Raw genomic sequence first — 26,256 nt, 5'->3', positions numbered from 1 at the left:
TACACAGTTTGAGTCCCCCCTTTTTGTACGGCCCGACCAGTGTCTTATGTGCAATTTTCATTGCTCTCCCCTTCCATAGAAAATCCTCAATAGCGCTGCTCAGGCGTACCAGTACATCACTCGGCAGGTGACAAACCTGCATGGTGTAGACAAGTCTCGGCACAATTACTGCATTTATTACAGTGATTTTCCCTTTTAAACCTAATCCCCTCATTCTCCACAGTGCGAGCCTTGATCTACACCCCGCAACCTGCTCTTCCCAGGATCTACGACTGCTGTCTTCTGGTTGTGAGCCCAAATATACACCAAGTACTTTAACCTCAGGCCCGCCCCTTTTAAAATGCTGGCCTTCCTCCCCAAGAACAGTACCAGGCCCCAGGATCAAACTCGATTTGTCCTTATTTACCCGTGCTCCCGCAGCTTGCTCATATGCATCTAGATGTTGCAAAACCCTTCGCAAACTATCCCCATCCCTGACCATGATGTTAATATCATCTGCATATTGTGCTATTTTGAAATCAGTTCCTCTGGGCGACGTGATCCCAATTATTTGAGAGTCAGATATAATTGACTGTGCTAGAGGTTCTGCCACTATTGCATAGAGCATAGCTGATAGGGGGCACCCCTGTCTCACTGATCTTTCTAAGGGGACGGGATCTGTCACGAAGCCATTGCACTTCACGACACTAGTAGCTCGGCTGTACAGTAACTTCATCCACCCTCGAAAAGTTGGGCCGAACCCAAAAACCCCCAGACACTCGAAGAGAAAATCGTGACTCACTCTGTCAAATGCCTTCTCTAGATCTACATTAAGGTATATACCTCCTGTAGCCATTAAATTCTCCAATGAGAATTTTGTTGACAAAATGCAGTCAGCGATATCCCTCCCCGGAATGCTGTAAGTCTGGGTAGGCCCAACTATCGAGCCAATCACTCCCTTAAGCCTGAACCCTAGCACCTTAGCGAGGATCTTATAGTCAGTATTGAGCAGACTAATTGGCCTATAATTTGCCAGGTCATCTCTGGCGCCTTTGTTTTTATAAACTAGAGTGATCACACCCCTTAAAAAAGACTCCGCGCACCTGTTCTCCTCCTGCATGGCAGAGTATAGCCTGCAGAGGACGGGGGCCAGTATGTTGCTGAAATGTTGGTAAAACTCAGCTGAGAGACCATCCACACCCGGGCTTTTAGATGTATTAAGGCTTCCAATCGCTGCTCTCACTTCTTCAATCTGAATGTCACCATCACACAGAGCCGCATCCTCGTGACTGAGGGAGCAGCCAATTTTTCCTAATACTGTGCCCATTTGTGCTTTTTTAATATGTTGTTTGCTAAACAAATTAGCGTAGTAGTCTTGTATTGCTTGTAAAATATCCACTATATCAGTATGTGTGTTTCCATCAAGGTCTTTTATTTCTGGTATGTATGTTTTTGCCTGTTTCCTTTTTTCCAAACCTAGAAAAAAAGCAGTACAGCGCTCCCCTTTCAACATGTGTTGTGCTTTACTGCGGATCATTGCGCCTCTGCATTTTCTCTCATCTAACCGTCTCAGCTGCTCCCTCAATCCAAGATAGACATCCAAGGGACGGTCACACTCAGCCTCAATAAGCTCAAGCTCCTCTTTTAGATGATGTCTCAGCTCAGCCTCCTCTGTCTTTTCCCTCAGCCTCTTCTCTCTGCTCAGAGCGATACAACGCTTTTTAATTTTAAATTTGGTGCGCTCCCACCACTCAATGATATCCACGACATAATCACTCTCATCACATAGAGCAGAGAGAAAAGACTTCATTTTATCTTTAAAAACTTGATCTTCAAGGAGGGAAGTGTTAAAACACCACAGGCCCCCATTCCTTTGCATACCACCCTCCCCTAGAGTCACCTTTAAACAGGCATGATCACTCCAGGAACAAAAACAATATTTACACTCATTTAATTCTTGCACCAAACTCGACGCCAACAAACACAGGTCAATCCTGGATTGCTTTAGCCTGCCCAATACCACTTGCCTGCGCGAATACGCCCGGGTGCCGGGGTTCAGCACTCTCCACGCATCTATCAAATCACACTCATCCATCCATACAAAAACAGCCGATCTACTAATGTCTTGTTTAAATTTATTATTAACTCCTACGTCCGCCTTAGTCAGAGCAACATTCCAATCTCCTATCACTACCGAGCGATCATCTGTCCACCTTTTGCAGCGCTCAAAGAAACCTCTCCTTTCAGGTTCACTGTTCGGACCGTACAAATTCAGAATTCTATATTTTTTATTATAATGTATTATATCAATAACAATTAGTCTACCCTGTCCAACCTTTAAAAATCTCCACAATACTCTCACACACACCCGGCTTTACAAAAATTGCCACTCCAGCAGTTTTGTTTGAGGAGAGGGAGTAAAAGAGCTCCCCTCTCCAAAAAGATTTTATAGTGTCTATTTTGTCCATGGACCACCTACATTCCTGGACACACAAGATGTCGCATGCCATTTCTCCACAGAGTTGCTCTATTTTCCCAATATTTGTTAACCCGTTTAAATTTTGCGATTGAAGCAGCATTATCAAGTAAACACCGATTAAAAAGGTCATTTCCTAAGCTGTTTTTTCCCTTTGCCTCTATTCCCTCCCTCACTCCTCCCTGATTTCTCTTGCTGTGGACGTTTTCTAACCTGCTTTATCTGCTGAACATCCATCTCCGAATCTGACTCTATACTGTCAGCCTGGGGAGCCAGCAGGGCAGCATCCGAGTCTTCCTCTCTAGGGGCGGGTGGTATTCCATTATGAGAGGGGACCTTCTGTGAAGCGAGCCAAGATGGGCTCAGCCAACCCCCTTCAGGGTGACCCGCCCTATCCTCGCTCCACTCTGCCAGCACTTGATCCATACTAGATCCCAACACATCCTCTCTTTCACTCCCATGTTCCTCCCGCACAGGCAGGTCACCGCCCTGCGTCTCCAACACCACCTCATCCTCCTGTTCACTCTCGCTGCCCATATTCAGCTCTGGCTCCTCTACAGGTCTAACCTCACTCCTGTCATCCTCGGAGATGGATTCCCTGCTACCCTCCCCATTCCCTTCATCTATATTTTTACATTGACATTCCTCTGTGGAGCTATGACATTCCATACATCTGTGCATCCTGGCATCACACTCACGTGCATAATGTCCCTGTTTATTACATTTAAAACAGGTGAAATCCGGACAGTCCCTCACGATGTGTCCCGGCTGTAAGCACATCCGACAAACTTTCACTTGATTATTGTGAATTACTCTAAAATACTCCGGACCATTAGCTGTCATGAATTTCGCTGAGTAGGGCAGTGACTGCACAGTTTCATTAAACTTTACCTTCATATATCTTGTACCGTCCGCCACTTCAGTCCCGGGCCACATCCTCCTTTTAATAGGCGAGATCGCTCTCACTCCCCACACGTCCAGTTTTTCCATAATTTCCTCGTCCGTTATATACGCCGGCAAATTCAAAAAAGACACCACCAGTTCATCAATTGCTAATGTTTTTACCATTACCACCGCTTTACCAACTTTAAATCCATCCAGTAGCCTTTTCTTTCCAGCTTCACTTTTTACCGTCACCTCATATTTATTCGATCCGGTCTCACGCAGCGCAACTATGCCTCCACACACATCACGTATTGCTCGTAACAGTTCCATCGTTTTCACCTTCTCTTCACCAACCACCTCTGCCAATACAGTCAAATCTTTTTCGTACCTTTTTTCTCTCATTGTCTCCCGTCTTCCGCTCATCTCCGTCTGCATCCTCGCCCGTTCCTCCTGATGTTTTCCATCCACACAAATGCCATCAATCTCCAACCTATTCTGCCGCTGCTCTCCGACCAAATCCACTCCTTTCCCCGTCCTCTTTGCTGAAGTAATCCTCTGCATTGACAAGCCCGGAACTTGCCCGCCATTTCTCTTCTCTCCCTGCTCCACGGCCTGGCGTTTGCTTCCTCCCGCTCCGTACTCTATTTCGGCTGGCATTGCCGTTTCCCCCCGACATCTCATGGTAGGAGCCACAATTTTCACAGCGTCCTCCGTCAATTTACCTCGTCTTTCTCCGCCATTCTCCATTTTACGTAGCTTGGCGAATCGAGTAACACTCGGCAAAAAAACAAAACCAAAATAAAATAAAAAAGAAAAAGGCAAAATGAAAGCGCCCCCGAACGGAGCAAATCCGCCGGGGGGATTAGTAACATAAACAAAATCGAAATCTCTATACTATTTAGTTAAATTACGACAAAAAACACAAGCAAACTGAAAAAGCCCGCCAAAACAGGCTCATGCGCGGGTCCGTCACTGCTCGCTCTAGAGAGAAACCACACCTCTGTCTGCAACCAGGTTTGGGAACCAAAAACAGCAAACAGGTGCTGCTGCCAGAAAGAGCCTCGCTAGCTGTTGGGAACTGTACTTTTAAAACTCCAGGAAGTGTAGGATGGACCAATCAGCTTCCTGTACTGCCCCTCAATCCGGCCAATCAGGCAGGGCACCTATAAGAACAACAAATCAAAAACAACACATATGGCCAGGACCCTAACATGGTCTACTAGTAATGAAGCACGATGGTTGAAAAACCAATAAAGTAGCAAAACAGCAATGAAAGAACAAAATTTGATGAAAATATAGAACAATTTCTATGAATAAATAGGCAGTAACACCAGCTTGTGCTGCCCGTAAACCCAAGCAAAAAAGCTTACAACACCTGGTATTCCCAGGCGGTCTTCCTACCAAGTACTAACCAGGCCCGGCTCTATTTGGCTGCCGAGATCGGACGAGATCGGGCGCTTAGAGAGCGGTGTGGCCGTAAGCTGCATTTGACATCATCAACAGCTCTTAAAAACACTGGAGAAGCAGAATGCATGACACTTGCTAAGAAGAAGACAAATGTGGCAAAGTACAAAGTACTATAACTGTACTGGTCTGTTACGCCCCTGTCCAGGGGGTCAGGGTGCAACATACAAAGATAAATTAGCATGTTCCCTCTCCGATCCCCAAACCAAAATCCAGGATCGAGATGTTCCAACAGAATGATATTTATTTTAAACGAAAGAAAGTGTCAAACAAAACATGACACTACAACTCAGGGCGAACCAAGGCCAACATAATAAACAAAATAAGCCATTTCCCACAGAAAGTGCTAGCTAGCCTGATAGAAATAAACAAACCAAAAGACAGTCGCTAACCCTAACTCCCTAATGTGAAAACAGTCCAAAAAAAATGGCTGTTCACCCCTACAGATTTAATACTATTTACAAAATATACAATTTATAAACAAAACCACGGCACAAAACCTAACAATTCAAAAATGCTAAATAAGGTTTGGAAACCAAGAACAGCAAACAGGTGCTGCTGCCAGAAAGAGCCTCGCTAGCTGTTGGGAACCGTACTTTTAAAACTCCAGGAAGTGTAGGATGGACCAATCAGCTTCCTGTACTGCCCCCCAATCCGGCCAATCAGGCAGGGCACCTATAAGAACAACAAAATAAAAACAACACATATGGCCAGGACCGTAACATGGTCTACTAGTAATGAAGCACGATGGTTGAAAAACCAATAAAGTAGCAAAACAGCAATGAAAGAACAAAATTTGATGAAAATATAGAACAATTTCTATGAATAAATAGGCAGTAACACCAGCTTGTGCTGCCCGTAAACCCAAGCAAAAAAGCTTACAGCACCTGGTATTCCCAGGCGGTCTTCCTACCAAGTACTGACCAGGCCCGGCAATATTTGGCTGCCGAGATCGGACGAGATCGGGCGCTTAGAGAGCGGTGTGGCCGTAAGCTGCATTTGACATCATCAACAGCTCTTAAAAACGCTGGAGAAGCAGAATGCATGACACTTGCTAAGAAGAAGATAAATGTGGCAAAGTACAAAGTACTATAACTGTACTGGTCTGTTACGCCCCTGTCCAGGGGGTCAGGGTGCAACATACAAAGATAAATTAGCATGTTCCCTCTCCGATCCCCAAACCAAAATCCAGGATCGAGATGTTCCAACAGAATGATATTTATTTTAAACGAAAGAAAGTGTCAAACAAAACATGACACTACAACTCAGGGCGAACCAAGGCCAACATAATAAACAAAATAAGCCATTTCCCACAGAAAGTGCTAGCTAGCCTGATAGAAATAAACAAACCAAAACACAGTCGCTAACCCTAACTCCCTAATGTGAAAACAGTCCAAAGAAAATGGCTGTTCACCCCTACAGATTTAATACTATTTACAAAATATACAATTTATAAACAAAACCACGGCATAAAACCTAACAATTCAAAAATGCTAAATAAAGTTTGGAAACCAAGAACAGCAAACAGGTGCTGCTGCCAGAAAGAGCCACGCTAGCTGTTGGGAACCGTACTTTTAAAACTCCAGGAAGTGTAGGATGGACCAATCAGCTTCCTGTACTGCCCCCCAATCCGGCCAATCAGGCAGGGCACCTATAAGAACAACAAAATAAAAACAACACATATGGCCAGGACCGTAACATGGTCTACTAGTAATGAAGCACGATGGTTGAAAAACCAATAAAGTAGCAAAACAGCAATGAAAGAACAAAATTTGATGAAAATATAGAACAATTTCTATGAATAAATAGGCAGTAACACCAGCTTGTGCTGCCCGTAAACCCAAGCAAAAAAGCTTACAGCACCTGGTATTCCCAGGCGGTCTTCCTACCAAGTACTAACCAGGCCCGGCTCTATTTGGCTGCCGAGATCGGACGAAATCGGGCGCTTAGAGAGCGGTGTGGCCGTAAGCTGCATTTGACATCATCAACAGCTCTTAAAAACGCTGGAGAAGCAGAATGCATGACACTTGCTAAGAAGAAGATAAATGTGGCAAAGTACAAAGTACTATAACTGTACTGGTCTGTTACGCCCCTGTCCAGGGGGTCAGGGTGCAACATACAAAGAAAAATTAACATGTTCCCTCTCCGATCCCCAAACCAAAATCCAGGATCGAGATGTTCCAACAGAATGATATTTATTTTAAACGAAAGAAAGCGTCAAACAAAACATGACACTACAACTCAGGGCGAACCAAGGCCAACATAATAAACAAAATAAGCCATTTCCCACAGAAAGTGCTAGCTAGCCTGATAGAAATAAACAAACCAAAACACAGTCGCTAACCCTAACTCCCTAATGTGAAAACAAGAGAAAACAATCAATAGAAAATGGCTGTTCACCCCTACAGATTTAATACGAATTACAAAATATACAATTTATAAACAAAACCACGGCACAAAACCTAACAATTCAAAAATGCTAAATAAGGTTTGGAAACCAAGAACAGCAAACAGGTGCTGCTGCCAGAAAGAGCCTCGCTAGCTGTTGGGAACCGTACTTTTAAAACTCCAGGAAGTGTAGGATGGACCAATCAGCTTCCTGTACTGCCCCTCAATCCGGCCAATCAGGCAGGGCACCTATAAGAACGAGAAAATAAAAACAACACATATGGCCAGGACCGTAACATTGTCTACTAGTAATGAAGCACGATGGTTGAAAAACCAATAAAGTAGCAAAACAGCAATGAAAGAACAAAATTTGATGAAAATATACAACAATTTCTATGAATAAATAGGCAGTAACACCAGCTTGTGCTGCCCGTAAACCCAAGCAAAAAAGCTTACAGCACCTGGTATTCCCAGGCAGTCTTCCTACCAAGTACTAACCAGGCCCGGCTCTATTTGGCTGCCGAGATCGGACGAGATCGGGCGCTTAGAGAGCGGTGTGGCCGTAAGCTGCATTTGACATCATCAACAGCTCTTAAAAACGCTGGAGAAGCAGAATGCATGACACTTGCTAAGAAGAAGATAAATGTGGCAAAGTACAAAGTACTATAACTGTACTGGTCTGTTACGCCCCTGTCCAGGGGGTCAGGGTGCAACATACAAAGATAAATTAGCATGTTCCCTCTCCGATCCCCAAACCAAAATCCAGGATCGAGATGTTCCAACAGAATGATATTTATTTTAAACGAAAGAAAGTGTCAAACAAAACATGACACTACAACTCAGGGCGAACCAAGGCCAACATAATAAACAAAATAAGCCATTTCCCACAGAAAGTGCTAGCTAGCCTGATAGAAATAAACAAACCAAAAGACAGTCGCTAACCCTAACTCCCTAATGTGAAAACAGTCCAAAGAAAATGGCTGTTCACCCCTACAGATTTAATGCTATTTACAAAATATACAATTTATAAACAAAACCACGGCACAAAACCTAACAATTCAAAAATGCTAAATAAGGTTTGGAAACCAAGAACAGCAAACAGGTGCTGCTGCCAGAAAGAGCCTCGCTAGCTGTTGGGAACCGTACTTTTAAAACTCCAGGAAGTGTAGGATGGACCAATCAGCTTCCTGTACTGCCCCTCAATCCGGCCAATCAGGCAGGGCACCTATAAGAACAACATATCAAAAACAACACATATGGCCAGGACCGTAACATGGTCTACTAGTAATGAAGCACGATGGTTGACAAACCAATAAAGTAGCAAAACAGTAATGAAAGAACAAAATTTGATGAAAATATAGAACAATTTCTATGAATAAATAGGCAGTAACACCAGCTTGTGCTGCCCGTAAACCCAAGCAAAAAAGCTTACAGCACCTGGTATTCCCACGCGGTCTTCCTACCAAGTACTAACCAGGCCCGGCTCTATTTGGCTGCCGAGATCGGACGAGATCGGGCGCTTAGAGAGCGGTGTGGCCGTAAGCTGCATTTGACATCATCAACAGCTCTTAAAAACGTTGGAGAAGCAGAATGCATGAAACTTGCTAAGACGAAGATAAATGTGGCAAAGTACAAAGTACTATAACTGTACTGGTCTGTTACGCCCCTGTCCAGGGGGTCAGGGTGCAACATACAAAGATAAATTAGCATGTTCCCTCTCCGATCTCCAAACCAAAATCCAGGATCGAGATGTTCCAACAGAATGATATTTATTTTAAACGAAAGAAAGTGTCAAACAAAACATGACACTACAACTCAGGGCGAACCAAGGCCAACATAATAAACAAAATAAGCCATTTCCCACAGAAAGTGCTAGCTAGCCTGATAGAAATAAACAAACCAAAAGACAGTCGCTAACCCTAACTCCCTAATGTGAAAACAAGAGAAAACAATCAAAAGAAAATGGCTGTTCACCCCTACAGATTTAATACTATTTACAAAATATACAATTTATAAACAAAACCACGGCATAAAACCTAACAATTCAAAAATGCTAAATAAAGTTTGGAAACCAAGAACAGCAAACAGGTGCTGCTGCCAGAAAGAGCCACGCTAGCTGTTGGGAACCGTACTTTTAAAACTCCAGGAAGTGTAGGATGGACCAATCAGCTTCCTGTACTGCCCCCCAATCCGGCCAATCAGGCAGGGCACCTATAAGAACAACAAAATAAAAACAACACATATGGCCAGGACCGTAACATGGTCTACTAGTAATGAAGCACGATGGTTGAAAAACCAATAAAGTAGCAAAACAGCAATGAAAGAACAAAATTTGATGAAAATATAGAACAATTTCTATGAATAAATAGGCAGTAACACCAGCTTGTGCTGCCCGTAAACCCAAGCAAAAAAGCTTACAGCACCTGGTATTCCCAGGCGGTCTTCCTACCAAGTACTAACCAGGCCCGGCTCTATTTGGCTGCCGAGATCGGACGAAATCGGGCGCTTAGAGAGCGGTGTGGCCGTAAGCTGCATTTGACATCATCAACAGCTCTTAAAAACGCTGGAGAAGCAGAATGCATGACACTTGCTAAGAAGAAGATAAATGTGGCAAAGTACAAAGTACTATAACTGTACTGGTCTGTTACGCCCCTGTCCAGGGGGTCAGGGTGCAACATACAAAGAAAAATTAACATGTTCCCTCTCCGATCCCCAAACCAAAATCCAGGATCGAGATGTTCCAACAGAATGATATTTATTTTAAACGAAAGAAAGCGTCAAACAAAACATGACACTACAACTCAGGGCGAACCAAGGCCAACATAATAAACAAAATAAGCCATTTCCCACAGAAAGTGCTAGCTAGCCTGATAGAAATAAACAAACCAAAACACAGTCGCTAACCCTAACTCCCTAATGTGAAAACAAGAGAAAACAATCAATAGAAAATGGCTGTTCACCCCTACAGATTTAATACGAATTACAAAATATACAATTTATAAACAAAACCACGGCACAAAACCTAACAATTCAAAAATGCTAAATAAGGTTTGGAAACCAAGAACAGCAAACAGGTGCTGCTGCCAGAAAGAGCCTCGCTAGCTGTTGGGAACCGTACTTTTAAAACTCCAGGAAGTGTAGGATGGACCAATCAGCTTCCTGTACTGCCCCTCAATCCGGCCAATCAGGCAGGGCACCTATAAGAACGAGAAAATAAAAACAACACATATGGCCAGGACCGTAACATGGTCTACTAGTAATGAAGCACGATGGTTGAAAAACCAATAAAGTAGCAAAACAGCAATGAAAGAACAAAATTTGATGAAAATATACAACAATTTCTATGAATAAATAGGCAGTAACACCAGCTTGTGCTGCCCGTAAACCCAAGCAAAAAAGCTTACAGCACCTGGTATTCCCAGGCAGTCTTCCTACCAAGTACTAACCAGGCCCGGCTCTATTTGGCTGCCGAGATCGGACGAGATCGGGCGCTTAGAGAGCGGTGTGGCCGTAAGCTGCATTTGACATCATCAACAGCTCTTAAAAACGCTGGAGAAGCAGAATGCATGACACTTGCTAAGAAGAAGATAAATGTGGCAAAGTACAAAGTACTATAACTGTACTGGTCTGTTACGCCCCTGTCCAGGGGGTCAGGGTGCAACATACAAAGATAAATTAGCATGTTCCCTCTCCGATCCCCAAACCAAAATCCAGGATCGAGATGTTCCAACAGAATGATATTTATTTTAAACGAAAGAAAGTGTCAAACAAAACATGACACTACAACTCAGGGCGAACCAAGGCCAACATAATAAACAAAATAAGCCATTTCCCACAGAAAGTGCTAGCTAGCCTGATAGAAATAAACAAACCAAAAGACAGTCGCTAACCCTAACTCCCTAATGTGAAAACAGTCCAAAGAAAATGGCTGTTCACCCCTACAGATTTAATGCTATTTACAAAATATACAATTTATAAACAAAACCACGGCACAAAACCTAACAATTCAAAAATGCTAAATAAGGTTTGGAAACCAAGAACAGCAAACAGGTGCTGCTGCCAGAAAGAGCCTCGCTAGCTGTTGGGAACCGTACTTTTAAAACTCCAGGAAGTGTAGGATGGACCAATCAGCTTCCTGTACTGCCCCTCAATCCGGCCAATCAGGCAGGGCACCTATAAGAACAACATATCAAAAACAACACATATGGCCAGGACCGTAACATGGTCTACTAGTAATGAAGCACGATGGTTGACAAACCAATAAAGTAGCAAAACAGTAATGAAAGAACAAAATTTGATGAAAATATAGAACAATTTCTATGAATAAATAGGCAGTAACACCAGCTTGTGCTGCCCGTAAACCCAAGCAAAAAAGCTTACAGCACCTGGTATTCCCACGCGGTCTTCCTACCAAGTACTAACCAGGCCCGGCTCTATTTGGCTGCCGAGATCGGACGAGATCGGGCGCTTAGAGAGCGGTGTGGCCGTAAGCTGCATTTGACATCATCAACAGCTCTTAAAAACGTTGGAGAAGCAGAATGCATGAAACTTGCTAAGACGAAGATAAATGTGGCAAAGTACAAAGTACTATAACTGTACTGGTCTGTTACGCCCCTGTCCAGGGGGTCAGGGTGCAACATACAAAGATAAATTAGCATGTTCCCTCTCCGATCTCCAAACCAAAATCCAGGATCGAGATGTTCCAACAGAATGATATTTATTTTAAACGAAAGAAAGTGTCAAACAAAACATGACACTACAACTCAGGGCGAACCAAGGCCAACATAATAAACAAAATAAGCCATTTCCCACAGAAAGTGCTAGCTAGCCTGATAGAAATAAACAAACCAAAAGACAGTCGCTAACCCTAACTCCCTAATGTGAAAACAAGAGAAAACAATCAAAAGAAAATGGCTGTTCACCCCTACAGATTTAATACTATTTACAAAATATACAATTTATAAACAAAACCACGGCACAAAACCTAACAATTCAAAAATGCTAAATAAGGTTTGGAAACCAAGAACAGCAAACAGGTGCTGCTGCCAGAAAGAGCCTCGCTAGCTGTTGGGAACCGTACTTTTAAAACTCCAGGAAGTGTAGGATGGACCAATCAGCTTCCTGTACTGCCCCTCAATCCGGCCAATCAGGCAGGGCACCTATAAGAACAACATATCAAAAACAACACATATGGCCAGGACCGTAACATGGTCTACTAGTAATGAAGCACGATGGTTGAAAAACCAATAAAGTAGCAAAACAGCAATGAAAGAACAAAATTTGATGAAAATATAGAACAATTTCTATGAATAAATAGGCAGTAACACCAGCTTGTGCTGCCCGTAAACCCAAGCAAAAAAGCTTACAGCACCTGGTATTCCCAGGCGGTCTTCCTACCAAGTACTAACCAGGCCCGGCTCTATTTGGCTGCCGAGATCGGACGAGATCGGGCGCTTAGAGAGCGGTGTGGCCGTAAGCTGCATTTGACATCATCAACAGCTCTTAAAAACGCTGGAGAAGCAGAATGCATGACACTTGCTAAGAAGAAGATAAATGTGGCAAAGTACAAAGTACTATAACTGTACTGGTCTGTTACGCCCCTGTCCAGGGGGTCAGGGTGCAACATACAAAGATAAATTAGCATGTTCCCTCTCCGATCCCCAAACCAAACTCCAGTATCGAGATGTTCCAACAGAATGATATTTATTTTAAACGAAAGAAAGTGTCAAACAAAACATGACACTACAACTCAGGGCAAACCAAGGCCAACATAATAAACAAAATAAGCCATTTCCCACAGAAAGTGCTAGCTAGCCTGATAGAAATAAACAATCCAAAAGACAGTCGCTAACCCTAACTCCCTAATGTGAAAACAAGAGAAAACAATCAAAAGAAAATGGCTGTTCACCCCTACAGATTTAATACGAATTACAAAATATACAATTTATAAACAAAACCACGGCACAAAACCTAACAATTCAAAAATGCTAAATAAGGTTTGGAAACCAAGAACAGCAAACAGGTGCTGCTGCCAGAAAGAGCCTCGCTAGCTGTTGGGAACCGTACTTTTAAAACTCCAGGAAGTGTAGGATGGACCAATCAGCTTCTTGTACTGCCCCCCAATCCGGCCAATCAGGCAGGGCACCTATAAGAACAACAAATCAAAAACAACACATATGGCCAGGACCCTAACATGGTCTACTAGTAATGAAGCACGATGGTTGAAAAACCAATAAAGTAGCAAAACAGCAATGAAAGAACAAAATTTGATGAAAATATAGAACAATTTCTATGAATAAATAGGCAGTAACACCAGCTTGTGCTGCCCGTAAACCCAAGCAAAAAAGCTTACAGCACCTGGTATTCCCAGGCGGTCTTCCTACCAAGTACTAACCAGGCCCGGCTCTATTTGGCTGCCGAGATCGGACGAGATCGGGCGCTTAGAGAGCGGTGTGGCCGTAAGCTGCATTTGACATCATCAACAGCTCTTAAAAACGCTGGAGAAGCAGAATGCATGACACTTGCTAAGAAGAAGATAAATGTGGCAAAGTACAGAGTACTATAACTGTACTGGTCTGTTACGCCCCTGTCCAGGGGGTCAGGGTGCAACATACAAAGATAAATTAGCATGTTCCCTCTCCGATCCCCAAACCAAAATCCAGGATCGAGATGTTCCAACAGAATGATATTTATTTTAAACGAAAGAAAGTGTCAAACAAAACATGACACTACAACTCAGGGCGAACCAAGGCCAACATAATAAACAAAATAAGCCATTTCCCACAGAAAGTGCTAGCTAGCCTGATAGAAATAAACAAACCAAAAGACAGTCGCTAACCCTAACTCCCTAATGTGAAAACAAGAGAAAACAATCAAAAGAAAATGGCTGTTCACCCCTACAGATTTAATACGAATTACAAAATATACAATTTATAAACAAAACCACGGCACAAAACCTAAGAATTCAAAAATGCTAAATAAGGTTTGGAAACCAAGAACAGCAAACAGGTGCTGCTGCCAGAAAGAGCCTCGCTAGCTGTTGGGAACCGTACTTTTAAAACTCCAGGAAGTGTAGGATGGACCAATCAGCTTCCTGTACTGCCCCTCAATCCGGCCAATCAGGCAGGGCACCTATAAGAACGAGAAAATAAAAACAACACATATGGCCAGGACCGTAACATGGTCTACTAGTAATGAAGCACGATGGTTTTAAAAACCAATAAAGTAGCAAAACAGCAATGAAAGAACAAAATTTGATGAAAATATAGAACAATTTCTATGAATAAATTGGCAGTAACACCAGCTTGTGCTGCCCGTAAACCCAAGCAAAAAAGCTTACAGCACCTGGTATTCCCAGGCGGTCTTCCTACCAAGTACTAACCAGGCCCGGCTCTATTTGGCTGCCGAGATCGGACGAGATCGGGCGCTTAGAGAGCGGTGTGGCCGTAAGCTGCATTTGACATCATCAACAGCTCTTAAAAACGCTGGAGAAGCAGAATGCATGACACTTGCTAAGAAGAAGATAAATGTGGCAAAGTACAAAGTACTATAACTGTACTGGTCTGTTACGCCCCTGTCCAGGGGGTCAGGGTGCAACATACAAAGATAAATTAGCATGTTCCCTCTCCGATCCCCAAACCAAAATCCAGGATCGAGATGTTCCAACAGAATGATATTTATTTTAAACGAAAGAAAGTGTCAAACAAAACATGACACTACAACTCAGGGCGAACCAAGGCCAACATAATAAACAAAATAAGCCATTTCCCACAGAAAGTGCTAGCTAGCCTGATAGAAATAAACAAACCAAAAGACAGTCGCTAACCCTAACTCCCAAATGTGAAAACAATCCAAAGAAAATGGCAGTTCACCCCTACAGATTTAATACTATTTACAAAATATACAATGTATAAACAAAACCACGGCATAAAACCTAACAATTCAAAAATGCTAAATAAAGTTTGGAAACCAAGAACAGCAAACAGGTGCTGCTGCCAGAAAGAGCCTCGCTAGCTGTTGGGAACCGTACTTTTAAAACTCCAGGAAGTGTAGGATGGACCAATCAGCTTCCTGTACTGCCCCCCAATCCGGCCAATCAGGCAGGGCACCTATAAGAACAACAAAATAAAAACAACACATATGGCCAGGACCGTAACATGGTCTACTAGTAATGAAGCACGATGGTTGACAAACCAATAAAGTAGCAAAACAGCAATGAAAGAACAAAATTTGATGAAAATATAGAACAATTTCTATGAATAAATAGGCAGTAACACCAGCTTGTGCTGCCCGTAAACCCAAGCAAAAAAGCTTACAGCACCTGGTATTCCCAGGTGGTCTTCCTACCAAGTACTAACCAGGCCCGGCTCTATTTGGCTGCCGAGATCGGACGAGATCGGGCGCTTAGAGAGCGGTGTGGCCGTAAGCTGCATTTGACATCATCAACAGCTCTTAAAAACGCTGGAGAAGCAGAATGCATGACACTTGCTAAGAAGAAGATAAATGTGGCAAAGTACAAAGTACTATAACTGTACTGGTCTTTTACGCCCCTGTCCAGGGGGTCAGGGTGCAACATACAAAGATAAATTAGCATGTTCCCTCTCCGATCCCCAAACCAAAATCCAGGATCGAGATGTTCCAACAGAATGATATTTATTTTAAACGAAAGAAAGTGTCAAACAAAACATGACACTACAACTCAGGGCGAACCAAGGCCAACATAATAAACAAAATAAGCCATTTCCCACAGAAAGTGCTAGCTAGCCTGATAGAAATAAACAAACCAAAAGACAGTCGCTAACCCTAACTCCCTAATGTGAAAACAGTCCAAAGAAAATGGCTGTTCACCCCTACAGATTTAATACTATTTACAAAATATACAATTTATAAACAAAACCACGGCACAAAACCTAACAATTCAAAAATGCTAAATAAGGTTTGGAAACCAAGAACAGCAAACAGGTGCTGCTGCCAGAAAGAGCCTCGCTAGCTGTTGGGAACCGTACTTTTAAAACTCCAGGAAGTGTAGGATGGACCAATCAGCTTCCTGTACTGCCCCTCAATCCGGCCAATCAGGCAGGGCACCTATAAAAACAACATATCAAAAACAACACATATGGCCAGGACCGTAACATGGTCTACTAGTAATGAAGCACGATGGTTGACAAACCAATAAAGTAGCAAAACAGTAATGAAAGAACAAAATTTGATGAAAATATAGAACAATTTCTATGAATAAATAGGCAGTAACACCAGCTTGTGCTGCCCGTAAACCCAAGCAAAAAAGCTTACAGCACCTGGTATTCCCAGGCGGTCTTCCTACCAAGTACTAACCAGGCCCGGCTCTATTTGGCTGCCGAGATCGGACGAGATCGGGCGCTTAGAGAGCGGTGTGGCCGTAAGCTGCATTTGACATCATCAACAGCTCTTAAAAACGCTGGAGAAGCAGAATGCATGACACTTGCTAAGAAGAAGATAAATGTGGCAAAGTACAAAGTACTATAACTGTACTGGTCTGTTACGCCCCTGTCCAGGGGGTCAGGGTGCAACATACAAAGATAAATTAGCATGTTCCCTCTCCGATCCCCAAACCAAAATCCAGGACCGAGATGTTCCAACAGAATGATATTTATTTTAAACGAAAGAAAGTGTCAAACAAAACATGACACTACAACTCAGGGCGAACCAAGGCCAACATAATAAACAAAATAAGCCATTTCCCACAGAAAGTGCTAGCTAGCCTGATAGAAATAAACAAACCAAAACACAGTCGCTAACCCTAACTCCCTAATGTGAAAACAGTCCAAAGAAAATGGCTGTTCACCCCTACAGATTTAATACTATTTACAAAATATACAATTTATAAACAAAACCACGGCATAAAACCTAACAATTCAAAAATGCTAAATAAAGTTTGGAAACCAAGAACAGCAAACAGGTGCTGCTGCCAGAAAGAGCCTCGCTAGCTGTTGGGAACCGTACTTTTAAAACTCCAGGAAGTGTAGGATGGACCAATCAGCTTCCTGTACTGCCCCCCAATCCGGCCAATCAGGCAGGGCACCTATAAGAACAACAAAATAAAAACAACACATATGGCCAGGACCGTAACATGGTCTACTAGTAATGAAGCACGATGGTTGAAAAACCAATAAAGTAGCAAAACAGCAATGAAAGAACAAAATTTGATGAAAATAAAGAACAATTTCTATGAATAAATAGGCAGTAACACCAGCTTGTGCTGCCCGTAAACCCAAGCAAAAAAGCTTACAGCACCTGGTATTCCCAGGCGGTCTTCCTACCAAGTACTAACCAGGCCCGGCTCTATTTGGCTGCCGAGATCGGACGAGATCGGGCGCTTAGAGAGCGGTGTGGCCGTAAGCTGCATTTGATATCATCAACAGCTCTTAAAAACGCTGGAGAAGCAGAATGCATGACACTTGCTAAGAAGAAGATAAATGTGGCAAAGTACAAAGTACTATAACTGTACTGGTCTGTTACGCCCCTGTCCAGGGGGTCAGGGTGCAACATACAAAGATAAATTAGCATGTTCCCTCTCCGATCCCCAAACCAAAATCCAGGACCGAGATGTTCCAACAGAATGATATTTATTTTAAACGAAAGAAAGTGTCAAACAAAACATGACACTACAACTCAGGGCGAACCAAGGCCAACATAATAAACAAAATAAGCCATTTCCCACAGAAAGTGCTAGCTAGCCTGATAGAAATAAACAAACCAAAACACAGTCGCTAACCCTAACTCCCTAATGTGAAAACAAGAGAAAACAATCAAAAGAAAATGGCTGTTCACCCCTACAGATTTAATACGAATTACAAAATATACAATTTATAAACAAAACCACGGCACAAAACCTAACAATTCAAAAATGCTAAATAAGGTTTGGAAACCAAGAACAGCAAACAGGTGTTACTGCCAGAAAGAGCCTCGCTAGCTGTTGGGAACCGTACTTTTAAAACTCCAGGAAGTGTAGGATGGACCAATCAGCTTCCTGTACTGCCCCTCAATCCGGCCAATCAGGCAGGGCACCTATAAGAACGAGAAAATAAAAACAACACATATGGCCAGGACCGTAACATGGTCTACTAGTAATGAAGCACGATGGTTGAAAAACCAATAAAGTAGCAAAACAGCAATGAAAGAACAAAATTTGATGAAAATATAGAACAATTTCTATGAATAAATAGGCAGTAACACCAGCTTGTGCTGCCCGTAAACCCAAGCAAAAAAGCTTACAGCACCTGGTATTCCCAGGTGGTCTTCCTACCAAGTACTAACCAGGCCCGGCTCTATTTGGCTGCCGAGATCGGACGAGATTGGGCGCTTAGAGAGCGGTGTGGCCGTAAGCTGCATTTGACATCATCAACAGCTCTTAAAAACACTGGAGAAGCAGAATGCATGACACTTGCTAAGAAGAAGACAAATGTGGCAAAGTACAAAGTACTATAACTGTACTGGTCTGTTACGCCCCTGTCCAGGGGGTCAGGGTGCAACATACAAAGATAAATTAGCATGTTCCCTCTCCGATCCCCAAACCAAAATCCAGGATCGAGATGTTCCAACAGAATGATATTTATTTTAAACGAAAGAAAGTGTCAAACAAAACATGACACTACAACTCAGGGCGAACCAAGGCCAACATAATAAACAAAATAAGCCATTTCCCACAGAAAGTGCTAGCTAGCCTGATAGAAATAAACAAACCAAAAGACAGTCGCTAACCCTAACTCCCTAATGTGAAAACAGTCCAAAGAAAATGGCTGTTCACCCCTACAGATTTAATACTATTTACAAAATATACAATTTATAAACAAAACCACGGCACAAAACCTAACAATTCAAAAATGCTAAATAAGGTTTGGAAACCAAGAACAGCAAACAGGTGCTGCTGCCAGAAAGAGCCTCGCTAGCTGTTGGGAACCGTACTTTTAAAACTCCAGGAAGTGTAGGATGGACCAATCAGCTTCCTGTACTGCCCCTCAATCCGGCCAATCAGGCAGGGCACCTATAAGAACAACATATCAAAAACAACACATATGGCCAGGACCGTAACATGGTCTACTAGTAATGAAGCACGATGGTTGACAAACCAATAAAGTAGCAAAACAGTAATGAAAGAACAAAATTTGATGAAAATATAGAACAATTTCTATGAATAAATAGGCAGTAACACCAGCTTGTGCTGCCCGTAAACCCAAGCAAAAAAGCTTACAGCACCTGGTATTCCCACGCGGTCTTCCTACCAAGTACTAACCAGGCCCGGCTCTATTTGGCTGCCGAGATCGGACGAGATCGGGCGCTTAGAGAGCGGTGTGGCCGTAAGCTGCATTTGACATCATCAACAGCTCTTAAAAACGTTGGAGAAGCAGAATGCATGAAACTTGCTAAGACGAAGATAAATGTGGCAAAGTACAAAGTACTATAACTGTACTGGTCTGTTACGACCCTGTCCAGGGGGTCAGGGTGCAACATACAAAGATAAATTAGCATGTTCCCTCTCCGATCCCCAAACCAAAATCCAGGATCGAGATGTTCCAACAGAATGATATTTATTTTAAACGAAAGAAAGTGTCAAACAAAACATGACACTACAACTCAGGGCGAACCAAGGCCAACATAATAAACAAAATAAGCCATTTCCCACAGAAAGTGCTAGCTAGCCTGATAGAAATAAACAAACCAAAACACAGTCGCTAACCCTAACTCCCTAATGTGAAAACAGTCCAAAGAAAATGGCTGTTCACCCCTACAGATTTAATACTATTTACAAAATATACAATTTATAAACAAAACCACGGCATAAAACCTAACAATTCAAAAATGCTAAATAAAGTTTGGAAACCAAGAACAGCAAACAGGTGCTGCTGCCAGAAAGAGCCTCGCTAGCTGTTGGGAACCGTACTTTTAAAACTCCAGGAAGTGTAGGATGGACCAATCAGCTTCCTGTACTGCCCCCCAATCCGGCCAATCAGGCAGGGCACCTATAAGAACAACAAAATAAAAACATCACATATGGCCAGGACCGTAACATGGTCTACTAGTAATGAAGCACGATGGTTGAAAAACCAATAAAGTAGCAAAACAGCAATGAAAGAACAAAATTTGATGAAAATATAGAACAATTTCTATGAATAAATAGGCAGTAACACCAGCTTGTGCTGCCCGTAAACCCAAGCAAAATAGCTTACAGCACCTGGTATTCCCAGGCGGTCTTCCTACCAAGTACTAACCAGGCCCGGCTCTATTTGGCTGCCGAGATCGGACGAGATCGGGCGCTTAGAGAGCGGTGTGGCCGTAAGCTGCATTTGACATCATCAACAGCTCTTAAAAACGCTGGAGAAGCAGAATGCATGACACTTGCTAAGAAGAAGATAAATGTGGCAAAGTACAAAGTACTATAACTGTACTGGTCTGTTACGCCCCTGTCCAGGGGGTCAGGGTGCAACATACAAAGATAAATTAGCATGTTCCCTCTCCGATCCCCAAACCAAAATCCAGGACCGAGATGTTCCAACAGAATGATATTTATTTTAAACGAAAGAAAGTGTCAAACAAAACATGACACTACAACTCAGGGCGAACCAAGGCCAACATAATAAACAAAATAAGCCATTTCCCACAGAAAGTGCTAGCTAGCCTGATAGAAATAAACAAACCAAAAGACAGTCGCTAACCCTAACTCCCTAATGTGAAAACAAGAGAAAACAATCAAAAGAAAATGGCTGTTCACCCCTACAGATTTAATACGAATTACAAAATATACAATTTATAAACAAAACCACGGCACAAAACCTAAGAATTCAAAAATGCTAAATAAGGTTTGGAAACCAAGAACAGCAAACAGGTGCTGCTGCCAGAAAGAGCCTCGCTAGCTGTTGGGAACCGTACTTTTAAAACTCCAGGAAGTGTAGGATGGACCAATCAGCTTCCTGTACTGCCCCTCAATCCGGCCAATCAGGCAGGGCACCTATAAGAACGAGAAAATAAAAACAACACATATGGCCAGGACCGTAACATGGTCTACTAGTAATGAAGCACGATGGTTGAAAAACCAATAAAGTAGCAAAACAGCAATGAAAGAACAAAATTTGATGAAAATATAGAACAATTTCTATGAATAAATAGGCAGTAACACCAGCTTGTGCTGCCCGTAAACCCAAGCAAAAAAGCTTACAGCACCTGGTATTCCCAGGCGGTCTTCCTACCAAGTACTAACCAGGCCCGGCTCTATTTGGCTGCCGAGATCGGACGAGATCGGGCGCTTAGAGAGCGGTGTGGCCGTAAGCTGCATTTGACATCATCAACAGCTCTTAAAAACGCTGGAGAAGCAGAATGCATGACACTTGCTAAGAAGAAGATAAATGTGGCAAAGTACAAAGTACTATAACTGTACTGGTCTGTTACGCCCCTGTCCAGGGGGTCAGGGTGCAACATACAAAGATAAATTAGCATGTTCCCTCTCCGATCCCCAAACCAAACTCCAGTATCGAGATGTTCCAACAGAATGATATTTATTTTAAACGAAAGAAAGTGTCAAACAAAACATGACACTACAACTCAGGGCAAACCAAGGCCAACATAATAAACAAAATAAGCCATTTCCCACAGAAAGTGCTAGCTAGCCTGATAGAAATAAACAATCCAAAAGACAGTCGCTAACCCTAACTCCCTAATGTGAAAACAAGAGAAAACAATCAAAAGAAAATGGCTGTTCACCCCTACAGATTTAATACGAATTACAAAATATACAATTTATAAACAAAACCACGGCAAAAAACCTAACAAATCAAAAATGCTAAATAAGGTTTGGAAACCAAGAACAGCAAACAGGTGCTGCTGCCAGAAAGAGCCTCGCTAGCTGTTGGGAACCGTACTTTTAAAACTCCAGGAAGTGTAGGATGGACCAATCAGCTTCCTGTACTGCCCCCCAATCCGGCCAATCAGGCAGGGCACCTATAAGAACAACAAATCAAAAACAACACATATGGCCAGGACCGTAACATGGTCTACTAGTAATGAAGCACGATGGTTGAAAAACCAATAAAGTAGCAAAACAGCAATGAAAGAACAAACTTTGATGAAAATATAGAACAATTTCTATGAATAAATAGGCAGTAACACCAGCTTGTGCTGCCCGTAAACCCAAGCAAAAAAGCTTACAGCACCTGGTATTCCCAGGCGGTCTTCCTACCAAGTACTAACCAGGCCCGGCTCTATTTGGCTGCCGAGATCGGACGAGATCGGGCGCTTAGAGAGCGGTGTGGCCGTAAGCTGCATTTGACATCATCAACAGCTCTTAAAAACGCTGGAGAAGCAGAATGCATGACACTTGCTAAGAAGAAGATAAATGTGGCAAAGTACAAAGTACTATAACTGTACTGGTCTGTTACGCCCCTGTCCAGGGGGTCAGGGTGCAACATACAAAGATAAATTAGCATGTTCCCTCTCCGATCCCCAAACCAAAATCCAGGATCGAGATGTTCCAACAGAATGATATTTATTTTAAACGAAAGAAAGTGTCAAACAAAACATGACACTACAACTCAGGGCGAACCAAGGCCAACATAATAAACAAAATAAGCCATTTCCCACAGAAAGTGCTAGCTAGCCTGATAGAAATAAACAAACCAAAAGACAGTCGCTAACCCTAACTCCCTAATGTGAAAACAGTCCAAAGAAAATGGCTGTTCACCCCTACAGATTTAATACTATTTACAAAATATACAATTTATAAACAAAACCACGGCACAAAACCTAACAATTCAAAAATGCTAAATAAGGTTTGGAAACCAAGAACAGCAAACAGGTGCTGCTGCCAGAAAGAGCCTCGCTAGCTGTTGGGAACCGTACTTTTAAAACTCCAGGAAGTGTAGGATGGACCAATCAGCTTCCTGTACTGCCCCTCAATCCGGCCAATCAGGCAGGGCACCTATAAGAACAACATATCAAAAACAACACATATGGCCAGGACCGTAACATGGTCTACTAGTAATGAAGCACGATGGTTGAAAAACCAATAAAGTAGCAAAACAGCAATGAAAGAACAAACTTTGATGAAAATATAGAACAATTTCTATGAATAAATAGGCAGTAACACCAGCTTGTGCTGCCCGTAAACCCAAGCAAAAAAGCTTACAGCACCTGGTATTCCCAGGCGGTCTTCCTACCAAGTACTAACCAGGCCCGGCTCTATTTGGCTGCCGAGATCGGACGAGATCGGGCGCTTAGAGAGCGGTGTGGCCGTAAGCTGCATTTGACATCATCAACAGCTCTTAAAAACGCTGGAGAAGCAGAATGCATGACACTTGCTAAGAAGAAGATAAATGTGGCAAAGTACAAAGTACTATAACTGTACTGGTCTGTTACGCCCCTGTCCAGGGGGTCAGGGTGCAACATACAAAGATAAATTAGCATGTTCCCTCTCCGATCCCCAAACCAAAATCCAGGATCGAGATGTTCCAACAGAATGATATTTATTTTAAACGAAAGAAAGTGTCAAACAAAACATGACACTACAACTCAGGGCGAACCAAGGCCAACATAATAAACAAAATAAGCCATTTCCCACAGAAAGTGCTAGCTAGCCTGATAGAAATAAACAAACCAAAAGACAGTCGCTAACCCTAACTCCCTAATGTGAAAACAGTCCAAAGAAAATGGCTGTTCACCCCTACAGATTTAATACTATTTACAAAATATACAATTTATAAACAAAACCACGGCACAAAACCTAACAATTCAAAAATGCTAAATAAGGTTTGGAAACCAAGAACAGCAAACAGGTGCTGCTGCCAGAAAGAGCCTCGCTAGCTGTTGGGAACCGTACTTTTAAAACTCCAGGAAGTGTAGGATGGACCAATCAGCTTCCTGTACTGCCCCTCAATCCGGCCAATCAGGCAGGGCACCTATAAGAACAACATATCAAAAACAACACATATGGCCAGGACCGTAACATGGTCTACTAGTAATGAAGCACGATGGTTGACAAACCAATAAAGTAGCAAAACAGTAATGAAAGAACAAAATTTGATGAAAATATAGAACAATTTCTATGAATAAATAGGCAGTAACACCAGCTTGTGCTGCCCGTAAACCCAAGCAAAAAAGCTTACAGCACCTGGTATTCCCAGGCGGTCTTCCTACCAAGTACTAACCAGGCCCGGCTCTATTTGGCTGCCGAGATCGGACGAGATCGGGCGCTTAGAGAGCGGTGTGGCCGTAAGCTGCATTTGACATCATCAACAGCTCTTAAAAACGCTGGAGAAGCAGAATGCATGACACTTGCTAAGAAGAAGATAAATGTGGCAAAGTACAAAGTACTATAACTGTACTGGTCTGTTACGCCCCTGTCCAGGGGGTCAGGGTGCAACATACAAAGATAAATTAGCATGTTCCCTCTCCGATCCCCAAACCAAAATCCAGGACCGAGATGTTCCAACAGAATGATATTTATTTTAAACGAAAGAAAGTGTCAAACAAAACATGACACTACAACTCAGGGCGAACCAAGGCCAACATAATAAACAAAATAAGCCATTTCCCACAGAAAGTGCTAGCTAGCCTGATAGAAATAAACAAACCAAAAGACAGTCGCTAACCCTAACTCCCTAATGTGAAAACAAGAGAAAACAATCAAAAGAAAATGGCTGTTCACCCCTACAGATTTAATACGAATTACAAAATATACAATTTATAAACAAAACCACGGCACAAAACCTAACAATTCAAAAATGCTAAATAAGGTTTGGATACCAAGAACAGCAAACAGGTGTTACTGCCAGAAAGAGCCTCGCTAGCTGTTGGGAACCGTACTTTTAAAACTCCAGGAAGTGTAGGATGGACCAATCAGCTTCCTGTACTGCCCCTCAATCCGGCCAATCAGGCAGGGCACCTATAAGAACGAGAAAATAAAAACAACACATATGGCCAGGACCGTAACATGGTCTACTAGTAATGAAGCACGATGGTTGAAAAACCAATAAAGTAGCAAAACAGCAATGAAAGAACAAAATTTGATGAAAATATAGAACAATTTCTATGAATAAATAGGCAGTAACACCAGCTTGTGCTGCCCGTAAACCCAAGCAAAAAAGCTTACAGCACCTGGTATTTCCAGGTGGTCTTCCTACCAAGTACTAACCAGGCCCGGCTCTATTTGGCTGCCGAGATCGGACGAGATTGGGCGCTTAGAGAGCGGTGTGGCCGTAAGCTGCATTTGACATCATCAACAGCTCTTAAAAACACTGGAGAAGCAGAATGCATGACACTTGCTAAGAAGAAGACAAATGTGGCAAAGTACAAAGTACTATAACTGTACTGGTCTGTTACGCCCCTGTCCAGGGGGTCAGGGTGCAACATACAAAGATAAATTAGCATGTTCCCTCTCCGATCCCCAAACCAAAATCCAGGATCGAGATGTTCCAACAGAATGATATTTATTTTAAACGAAAGAAAGTGTCAAACAAAACATGACACTACAACTCAGGGCGAACCAAGGCCAACATAATAAACAAAATAAGCCATTTCCCACAGAAAGTGCTAGCTAGCCTGATAGAAATAAACAAACCAAAAGACAGTCGCTAACCCTAACTCCCTAATGTGAAAACAGTCCAAAGAAAATGGCTGTTCACCCCTACAGATTTAATACTATTTACAAAATATACAATTTATAAACAAAACCACGGCACAAAACCTAACAATTCAAAAATGCTAAATAAGGTTTGGAAACCAAGAACAGCAAACAGGTGCTGCTGCCAGAAAGAGCCTCGCTAGCTGTTGGGAACCGTACTTTTAAAACTCCAGGAAGTGTAGGATGGACCAATCAGCTTCCTGTACTGCCCCTCAATCCGGCCAATCAGGCAGGGCACCTATAAGAACAACATATCAAAAACAACACATATGGCCAGGACCGTAACATGGTCTACTAGTAATGAAGCACGATGGTTGACAAACCAATAAAGTAGCAAAACAGTAATGAAAGAACAAAATTTGATGAAAATATAGAACAATTTCTATGAATAAATAGGCAGTAACACCAGCTTGTGCTG

General features: G+C 42.6%; 22 pseudogenes; all 22 read right to left on the bottom strand.

Moving 5' to 3' along the window:
* Positions 1-4,703: 4,703 nt before the first annotated feature.
* Positions 4,704-4,822, bottom strand: LOC137109714 (5S ribosomal RNA; annotated as a pseudogene).
* An 857-nt stretch (positions 4,823-5,679) lies between these two features.
* On the bottom strand, positions 5,680-5,798 carry LOC137109865 (5S ribosomal RNA; annotated as a pseudogene).
* An 857-nt stretch (positions 5,799-6,655) lies between these two features.
* LOC137109728 (5S ribosomal RNA) lies at positions 6,656-6,774 on the bottom strand (annotated as a pseudogene).
* An 867-nt stretch (positions 6,775-7,641) lies between these two features.
* On the bottom strand, positions 7,642-7,760 carry LOC137109739 (5S ribosomal RNA; annotated as a pseudogene).
* Positions 7,761-8,617: 857 nt separating this feature from the next.
* Positions 8,618-8,736, bottom strand: LOC137109645 (5S ribosomal RNA; annotated as a pseudogene).
* An 867-nt stretch (positions 8,737-9,603) lies between these two features.
* LOC137109727 (5S ribosomal RNA) lies at positions 9,604-9,722 on the bottom strand (annotated as a pseudogene).
* Positions 9,723-10,589: 867 nt separating this feature from the next.
* LOC137109737 (5S ribosomal RNA) lies at positions 10,590-10,708 on the bottom strand (annotated as a pseudogene).
* Positions 10,709-11,565: 857 nt separating this feature from the next.
* On the bottom strand, positions 11,566-11,684 carry LOC137109644 (5S ribosomal RNA; annotated as a pseudogene).
* Positions 11,685-12,551: 867 nt separating this feature from the next.
* On the bottom strand, positions 12,552-12,670 carry LOC137109544 (5S ribosomal RNA; annotated as a pseudogene).
* Positions 12,671-13,537: 867 nt separating this feature from the next.
* LOC137109543 (5S ribosomal RNA) lies at positions 13,538-13,656 on the bottom strand (annotated as a pseudogene).
* An 868-nt stretch (positions 13,657-14,524) lies between these two features.
* LOC137109542 (5S ribosomal RNA) lies at positions 14,525-14,643 on the bottom strand (annotated as a pseudogene).
* An 857-nt stretch (positions 14,644-15,500) lies between these two features.
* Positions 15,501-15,619, bottom strand: LOC137109968 (5S ribosomal RNA; annotated as a pseudogene).
* Positions 15,620-16,476: 857 nt separating this feature from the next.
* On the bottom strand, positions 16,477-16,595 carry LOC137109541 (5S ribosomal RNA; annotated as a pseudogene).
* An 857-nt stretch (positions 16,596-17,452) lies between these two features.
* On the bottom strand, positions 17,453-17,571 carry LOC137109540 (5S ribosomal RNA; annotated as a pseudogene).
* Positions 17,572-18,438: 867 nt separating this feature from the next.
* LOC137109783 (5S ribosomal RNA) lies at positions 18,439-18,557 on the bottom strand (annotated as a pseudogene).
* An 857-nt stretch (positions 18,558-19,414) lies between these two features.
* Positions 19,415-19,533, bottom strand: LOC137109643 (5S ribosomal RNA; annotated as a pseudogene).
* Positions 19,534-20,390: 857 nt separating this feature from the next.
* On the bottom strand, positions 20,391-20,509 carry LOC137109539 (5S ribosomal RNA; annotated as a pseudogene).
* An 867-nt stretch (positions 20,510-21,376) lies between these two features.
* LOC137109537 (5S ribosomal RNA) lies at positions 21,377-21,495 on the bottom strand (annotated as a pseudogene).
* An 867-nt stretch (positions 21,496-22,362) lies between these two features.
* LOC137109536 (5S ribosomal RNA) lies at positions 22,363-22,481 on the bottom strand (annotated as a pseudogene).
* Positions 22,482-23,338: 857 nt separating this feature from the next.
* On the bottom strand, positions 23,339-23,457 carry LOC137109534 (5S ribosomal RNA; annotated as a pseudogene).
* An 857-nt stretch (positions 23,458-24,314) lies between these two features.
* On the bottom strand, positions 24,315-24,433 carry LOC137109533 (5S ribosomal RNA; annotated as a pseudogene).
* An 867-nt stretch (positions 24,434-25,300) lies between these two features.
* Positions 25,301-25,419, bottom strand: LOC137109870 (5S ribosomal RNA; annotated as a pseudogene).
* Positions 25,420-26,256: the final 837 nt, after the last annotated feature.

The sequence above is a fragment of the Channa argus genome, unplaced genomic scaffold, assembly GCF_033026475.1.
Source record: "Channa argus isolate prfri unplaced genomic scaffold, Channa argus male v1.0 Contig004, whole genome shotgun sequence".
Lineage (NCBI taxonomy): Eukaryota > Metazoa > Chordata > Actinopteri > Anabantiformes > Channidae > Channa > Channa argus.
Note: the sequence above shows the minus strand (reverse complement) of the source record. Positions and strands in the feature narration are given on the sequence as shown.